We start from the raw sequence: 8743 nt of genomic DNA, 5'->3' as shown, positions 1-8743 counted from the left end.
TGGGCCGGTGTTGGAAAGGCAACACGTTGAAATGTATAAGTGCTCCTCTGTCCCGGAGATAACTCGGTGGAGGTGGTCCTCCGAGTTGCATTCTGGGAGATGGTATTTATGGGAAGACGCCATGTTTAGGGGTCTTTTTTTTCCGTCCACCTGCTGGCCCTCCTGGCCAACAGGTATGCGCTAAGAGTGCTAACTCATGGTCCTCTGATCTGATTGCCCAAGGCGCTGCGGCGTGTGGGTGGGCCCAGAGGCTTGTCTGGGGCCTACCACAGCGGCAGAGGAATGGTCCTGGGCTGTCTATCCTGTGTGAAGAAGCTGGACAACTGAGAAGATCCCAGGGGAGGACCCGTCATGGAAGGATCATGCAGAGTGCTGGTCTGGAGAGGGGCCTGGTGACTCAGTTGGAGGACGTATCCTAAAGTAATCCTACCGCATAGTACTGCCGGGTTGGTTTAAAGGTCCTAGTGCTGTGTTTCGTTATTCATCATAAACCAATACATCCTGTGGCAGAGGATCATAAGGGTTTTGTTGCAATCAAGTCTGTGGCAGAGACTTTTGTTTGTGCTGCGTACTGGCTGCTAGGTTGGTGAGAGAAACCTATCCAGGCGGGCAAAGATTCAACTCTACAGAGAAAGCATATTCAGCTACAAGTTTTTAATCCCTAATGCTACACAAAGAACATTAAGAAAAGGTATTTGAGCTTCCCTGCAACTTTCCTTCTACCTCTTTCCTGCTACTTCCTTCAATTTATGTTTATTAAAGCATTGGAAAAGATATTCAAGTGTCCGGTGCCTACATTGTTTATGGTAAACACAACGGGACCCTAGACCCGGTTCTGGTGAAATAAAGGTAAAGAAGGTGACGGTAACAGCCCGCTTAAACCAGCAGCTCCACCGAGAGTTATTGCTACATAAGTATATTTCCTTCCCTCCCTATTGATGTTCTTTGGGAGAGTCAGAAGTGGATACAGGCAGGTGGCAAAGTGTTGGTCAATGATCCAGGCAAGAAGCTAGTTAAAGGAGAGATTGTAGCTGAAGGGCCGGCGTCTACTGTTCATGTATTATTAGAAGCAACAGATAATCCACTTTGTTTTCTACTCCACAGGCTGTCTCCGATTTGATCCATGGGAAGATCAGAGTAAAGTGGTTGGACATGATGAAGAGAATGATGGAAGGCCACAAGAGCTGCGGCGAGCAAGGCCTTTGATGTATTACAAGCCTGGACTTGTTTCTAAAGAACTTTAGAATAGACTTTCTAATGAACTTTTAGCCAAAGACTGAAACACAAGACAAAGACTGTTAAAAAAAACATTTTTTCCCTGGCAGGTTCAGTGGCTCAACCTGCAGTGGCGGCTATTGGGGTATGTCAGTCCTTGAGAAACCAGTTGAAACAGGTACTCAAGGTGGTCCCTGAACAGCAGGCCCAGGAATTAGCTGAGCTGCCAGCGGCTTTGTTCTTTGCAATTGATGCAATTAGAGATTCTATTCTTCAAATCTCTCGCCTTACACTTGGGTTGGTGCATATGCGTAGAATCTTATGGTTGAAAGGTTGTTCAGCCGAAGCACCATGCAAAAAGCTCCTGGCTGGTTTTCCTTTTCATGATGAAAAGCTATTTGGGGAGGATTTGGACAAATATATCCAAAGAATATCAAGTGGGAAAAGTACCCTTTTGCCAGTTAAGAAAAAGAGTAAACGTCCCTCATTTAAATGAGCTCTTTCTCCAGTGCTAGGGGCATCAGTCTCCAGGCAGTCGTGACGGCCTCCACCGTCAGGTTCAAGAGGTGAACCTCAGGGTCAATCTCAGGGACAAAAGAGGTCCTGGGGGAAGAAGCCCGCAAGACAGAACGCTAAAGCCTCTTTATGAAGGGGCGTGCTCGCTCGAGTGGGGGGGAAGACTTCTGCAGTTCTCAAAGGTCTGGCAGGAAGAATTTCGGGACAGATGGGTGGTCTCCACAATAGCTCAAGGTTACAAACTAGAGTTCCGAGAATTCCCGTCTCCTCGTTTCCTCAGGTCAAATGTCCCCAAAGATCCAGAGAAAAAGAAGCCTCTCTTTCTAGCGTTAGACCGACTTTTGACACAAAAGGTGATCATGGTGGTTCCCGTGGAAGACCAGGGGTCAGGGTTTTATTCAAACCTTTTCACGGTACCAAAATCAAATGGAGATGTCTGACCCATTCTAGATCTCAAAGATCTAAACCGGTTCCTGAAGATTCGCTCTTTTCGCATGGAATCAATTTGATCGGTAGTCTCCATCCTACAAGGGGGCGAGCTTCTGGCATCTATCGACATCAAGGATGCATACCTGCATGTACCTATTTTCCCCGCTCACCAGAAGTATCTGCATTTCAAAGTAGAAAAACTTAATTTTCAGTTTGCAGCCTTGCCTTTTGGTCTAGCTACTGCTCCTCGGGTGTTTACAAAACTTCTGGCCCTTCCTCTGGCCAAATTAAGGACTCAAGGTATAACAAAAATTGCATACCTGGACGACCTGCTCTTAATAGACCTCTTGGTAGTCCGCTTGAATCAAAGTGTAGTGACCACAATCAACTACCTGGAATACCTAAGTTGGGTCATCAACCTAGAGAAATCTTCTTTAAAGCCAGTAAGAAGATAAGAGTACTTGGGTCTGGTCATAGATACAACCCAAAAGAAGGTGTTTTTACCCCAGGCAAAGATCAGTGCCATAAAGGAGCTGGTCCAAGGGGTTAGGGCAAAGAAAGGTCCTTCCATTCGCCATTGTATGAGATTATTAGGGAAGATGGTGGCTTCATTCGAAGCAGTTCCCTATGCTCAGTTTCATTTGAGACTGCTGCAAAACAGTATCCTCCATCGGCCTGGAACAAAAAGATTCAGGCACTAGATTTTCCAATGTGTTGCCAAAAGTGCGTCAGAGCCTCAGATGGTGGAGGATATCCGAGAATCTGCAGAAGGGGAAATCCTTCTTACCGGTTACCTGGAAGGTGGTTACAACAGATGCCAGCCTTTCAGGTTGGGGAGCAGTCCTGGAAGAAGCGTCTGTCAAAGGAAAGGGTCCAGAACTGAAACGACCTTGCCCATCAACATTCTAGAGATTTGGGCAGCGCGTCTAGCCCTAAAGGCCTGGACATTCAGGTTGCAGAATTCTCCTGTCAGGATTCAATCCGACAATGCCACAGCAGTGGCTTATATCAATCACCAAGGGGGCACCAGAAGTCAGGCAGCCCAGGCAGAGGTAAACCATATCCTAACCTGGGCACAAGAACATGTGCCGTGCATTTCGGCAATCTTCATTCCAGGGGTAGAGAACTGGCAGGCAGACTACCTAAGTCGCCAGCAGTTGCTATTTCAGAACCTGACCAGATCAGGCTATTACCAAGCCTCACACTTCCAGACCATGGGAAGATGGGTGTCCTTAACGGAACTTACAGATCCTACAGGCCCTTTCCACCTGGATTTCTTGAGAGCTCTTCATCTAGGCCATTTTTTAAACTCTGTACCACACCCTAGAGACCCAAGCCAGCCTCTCACGGCCTTTGAGAACTGCTGTTCAGACACTGGTGCTCTACCACATACACTCTCACTCGCATACAAACTGCTGATCACACCCCCAGAAGATTTTCAACCCCCGGGTTTGATTGGGTGGGAAAGGGAGTTAGATCGTCACTTCAACCCAACTCAACGTCTACATATTCTTCCACAAATCTTCGATCTGTACAAAAGGTCAGGAGACCAATTTTAAAATCCTGTCGTGTTGGTATAGAACCCCGGCACAACTATATAAATACTTTCCCTTGACCTCCGACCTCTGCTGGCGATATCAGAGAGAGCGAGGGACCCTCCTACATATCTTTTGGTCATACCCTAAACTGACAGACTTCTGGAAAAAAGTACATCAAATCACACAAAAGTTTACAGAATGCCCGGTCCCGGATGACCCAGCCTTTTTCCTCCTACATGCTTCAGGGACCTCGGCAAAAGTATATAAAAAATCTGTGATCCGCCACCTCCTTGACGCCGCCAAAGCTTGCATTCCCCTCCTTTGGAAGTCACCTCACCCACCGACTATTGACCTATGGCTTACGAAAGTCAAGGACATAAGCAAAATGGAAGACCTTATTCTCACTGCCCGACATCAGGAAGAACAGTACTCCAAAACATGGAAATTGTGGAACCTGTTTATATTCTCAGACGAGGGTCAAACCCTCCTGGGGAATGATACTGAAGCCTGATTTTCCAAGGCATACCCCCATTTATATCTCTGCAGTGCGACAACCGCACCAAACCGGTCTATCACACTCTAGACATCAGGTGGGCCCATGTTCATGGCTCCCCCCCTTCACCCCCTCCCCTTTCTTTGCCCTGACTCTTACTCCCCCCAGTCCCTCTAACCTATACTTTTACTCTCTTCTACTTTTTCTTCTCTTACTCTCTATTGTTATTAGACAAATAAAGAAAACCGTGGAGGATGAGGCCCGTGGGGGAAACTTGCCGCTTTATATACACGCTGACAGAGTTGCTCTGATGGGGAGGTCGGGTATATTTATATCCCCTTCTCCCACTCATATGGAGACATGATTGATGTTGCGACACGTTAAACTGTTTATATCCATGCATTATGTGTCTGTATTACTCTGTCTTACAATGTCCCTTGGGGTCTTGTCTTCTATTCTAAACTAAATACAAAATTTGAAAAAAAAAAGAAAAGAAAATTAACAGCCTAGCAAATAAGCAGAAACTACTAAGTTACTTAACTCCAGTCCTGTGTTTGTGATTTCCGGTGACAACGACGACTCAGTTGGTAGTTATTGGAGAATCAGGCGAAAAGCATCTTTTCTTCAATGGCTGGTTACAGATGAGTCTTTTGGTGTTAATGCATTATAGAGCCGCTGGTCTTACATACTGTCCTTGGTGTTTAAGACATGATAGGAGACTTCCAGTTTATGTCTGACAACCCCTTTCATATGTCAGATTGTAGACTGGGAATATGTTCCAAGAGATGGTCGCAGACTGTGAATATGTACAGAGAGATGGTCAGAGACTGGGGATATGCTTCGGGAGATGGTCAGAGACTGGGAATATGTTCCAAGAAATGGTGCGGATATGCTTTGGGAGATGGCCAGAGACTGGGGATATGCTTCAGAAGATGGTCAGAGAGTGGGGATATGCTTCGGGAAATGGTCGGAGTCTGGGAATATGCTTGGGGAGATGGTGAGAGACTGGGAAAATGTTCCAAGAGTTGGTAAGAGACTGGGAATATGTTCCAAGAGATGGTTGCAGACTGTGAAACTGAATATGTTCCAAGAGATGGTCAGAGACTGGGGATATGCTTCGGGAGATGATCAGAGACTGGTAAAATGCATTGGTATATGGTCAGAGACTGGGAATATGCTTCAGAAGATGGTCAGAGACTGGGAATATGCTTCAGGAGATGGTCAAAGACTGGGAATATGCTTCAGGAGATGGTTTGAGACTGAGAATATGCTTCAGGAGATGGTCAGAGACTGTGAATATGTTCCAAGAGATGGTAAGAGACTGGGAATATGTTCCAAGAGATGGTTGCAGACTGTGAATATGTCCCAAGAGATGGTCGCAGACTGTGAATATGTCCCAAGAGATGGTCAGAGACTGGGAAAATGCTCCAAGAAATGGTCAGAGACTAGGATTATGTTCCAAGAAAGGGCCAGAGACTGGTGATAAACTTTAGGAGATGTCAGAGACTAGGGATATGTTCCAAGAGATGGTCAGAGATTGGGCATATGCTACTGGAGATGATCCGAGACTGAAGATAGGCTACATGAGACTGCTAAATATCACCGATACTTTAGCTCCTTGACAAATCAATGGGCCAACATTTTTGCTCCATAAAAATAGATAATGAGACGTATTGATATTTATAGCAGCAAGATCTATTATAAAAGATGGACAGCACAGAAAAAAGTAAGCTAGTGTGAAAGAAATAAACCAACTATTTAACTACTAGAGTGTCTGACATTTACACATGACAGTATCAGAACTTCTCAATTGACAGCAGCATCAAGATGTTTAATTGGTTACGTGTTACAATAAATGAGCACATTCTCTAAACTGCAGGACCTCAGGTATTTCATGCCCTGCGGGCACAGCAGCATGTTTAGAAGCGTTCCAGAGATTTCACTGATTCCAGTAATAACCTGGCAACCTTATCGGAATTCTGCCTTTGCTGGGTCATTTCCAACAAGTTCCCAAGTATGGTCCCAAGCACTCCTTTAATGTACATTTTAACAATTAATGTTTAAATTAGTGGTGATGTACTACAGGTCTTTATTGCTGGTTGAAGAAATGCTTTAATAATGTTTACTCCAGGCAGATAGAAAAGATACAAATTAATGCAGCATTTTTTTAGTTCCTAAATTTGACATGGTATTGGCCTTTATCAGTCCCTCATACAGTCAAGATCATAGAAGGGGAAGAAGCAGCACAAGGAGCCAATCAGGTGTGCTGCGATTAAAGAAGCATGCTGATAGGAGAACAGCATGACAGGGAAATTTAGTTATTGATGTGCAGAGTATAAGAACTGGATGGACAGAAATACAAAACCTTTTGCAGGTAAAATTTCTAGGCTGTATGTATGTATGTTATCCATGTATGCCCAGAGTTCAGCTTTAGTGCACTTTCACACTAGGAAGGGGGGGCATCGGCGGTAAAGCGACGCTATCTTTTGTAGTGCTTTACCGTCGTTTTAGCGGCGCTTTTTGGCTGCTAGTGGGGTGCTTTTAACCCCCCGTTAGTGGCCGAAAAAGGGTTAAAAGCGCCCGCAAAGCGCCATTGCCGAAGCGATTTGCAGGCGCTTCAACAGTGCTGGCCACTGATTTCAACTGCAGGGGCATTTTAGGAGCGGTGTATTCACCGCTCCCGCAACGCTCCAAAGCTGCTGCTTGCAGGACTTTTTTTCCCGTCCTGCAAGCGCACCGCTCCAGTGTGAATGCACTCAGGCTTTCACACTTGGGTGGCAGGGGAGGCGTTTTTCAGGTGCTTTACAGGAGCTATTTTTAGCCCTTTAGCGCCTGAAAAACGCCTTAGTGTGAAAATAGCCTTAGCCTGGGTTCACACTAGATGCGGTCCAAATTCACAGCAAATTTGCGACGGATTCAGCGCCACATTTAAATAGCAATCCGTCCATACGAACCTATTGCAGAGTGTATGCTAAGCTAAAGACACCCTGATTGGTTTGCAAAACCCAGTGCGGTTTGCAGAATCTGATCGCATGGGTGTGAACACCCATGTGATCCAATTCTGGTGTGGGCAAAAAGATTTGTCATCTTCAGTTCACATAATAAAGGTAAATGCATCTTATTCATGCCTGCTTCATCTACCACTTCCAGTGTAACCCTGAACTCCTGACCTTTGCATCAATTTTATCTTTCCAAGGTCACATAGAGTACAATTTGGGTATAGGAGGCTCCAGTTTCACATCCTCATCCTCATCCAAGACATGTCCCAGCACAGATCTAAATGGAACAGTTACAGCATGAAACTACTGTGATATCAGACCGTTCCGTAGGAGTTTTACAGAGAAGTATATACTTGATTTAAAGAAGTTACAGGTCAAGAGGTCATGTCATAATGACTTTGGGAAAAATAAAAGAAGTGATGAGGATGGAGAGACTGGTCAGGTGATTGCACATTATACCATACAATAATCAATGCAACTAAACACAGGGTAATCCAGGCAATGATCAATGCGAAGGTTGAAGCAAGATAGGGTCTATAGATAAACCAAACTCTGGCAGTTGTGGGTGGACCATTTCCTCCACCTTGACTTTGACAAATTCCTTTTGGAGCCTTGACTGTTTTCTGGTTCTTTATGCGATACCGCCTTAGATGGGCAATATGGTGTTGCTAACCCCTGAGACCCTGCTTCCCCCCTTTTCTTCTCCCCCCCTTTTCTTCTTCCCCCTTTTCCTCTCACTTCTTTTTCTGTTTTCTTTCTTACACCTCTTTTTGGGGTGCTATGCTAGCTATTCTCCTACGCTTCCATAGCTATTCTTTATTTCTTCACAAGCAATGTCCTAATGCTTCCCCACCTTACGAAGTGAGTAAGGACCCCTGTTTTATTGGTATTCATATGTTTCAGAGTTTTTCCCTAACCTCTTTATTATCACTAACCAATTTCATTGTCTTCCTTGTGCGAAGGTTAATTATGTTTCCATTACGACATTGCTGTTCTCTTCTGTATACTTTGCATTACCTATAATAAAACTCTTTGAACAAAATACAATAACATAAAATAAATATAGATTTGAATGTTTTAGACTAGTCATTCTCAACAAGGGTTCCATGGAATCCTAGGGTTCCTCCAGGGGTTGCTAGGGGTTTCTTGAGCTGTGGCCAATTGACCTTCCATTTGATGGTGCCTGCATATTTCCATGGCCAACACCATTTGGCAGAGTCAGTGCCATGGCACCAAGAATTTAGTTTGTCCATCTGTAAGGGGACATTCTTTCCACTGACCACCAAAGTAAGGGGGGCAGGGGGCATTCCTCCCAATGACCATCAATGTAAGGGGTCTTTTATCAGGGGTCTCCTGAGACCTGAAAATTATTTTAAGGGTTCCTCTAGAGCAGTGGTCCCCAAACTGTGGCCCCAGGGCTAAATGTGGTCTTTTGCTTGCCTTTATTTGGGTCTTGGGGCACTATTGCTCCAACTGATACCAATAATAGGGCACTATTCCACCCACTGACACGATCGATGGTGCACAATTCCTTCCACAGACACTAATGTTTG

The sequence above is a fragment of the Aquarana catesbeiana genome, linkage group LG01 (genome assembly GCF_042186555.1).
Source record: "Aquarana catesbeiana isolate 2022-GZ linkage group LG01, ASM4218655v1, whole genome shotgun sequence".
Classification (NCBI taxonomy): Eukaryota; Metazoa; Chordata; class Amphibia; order Anura; family Ranidae; genus Aquarana; species Aquarana catesbeiana.
The sequence above is the reverse complement of the archived record's forward strand: the minus strand, read 5'-3'. Positions refer to the sequence as shown.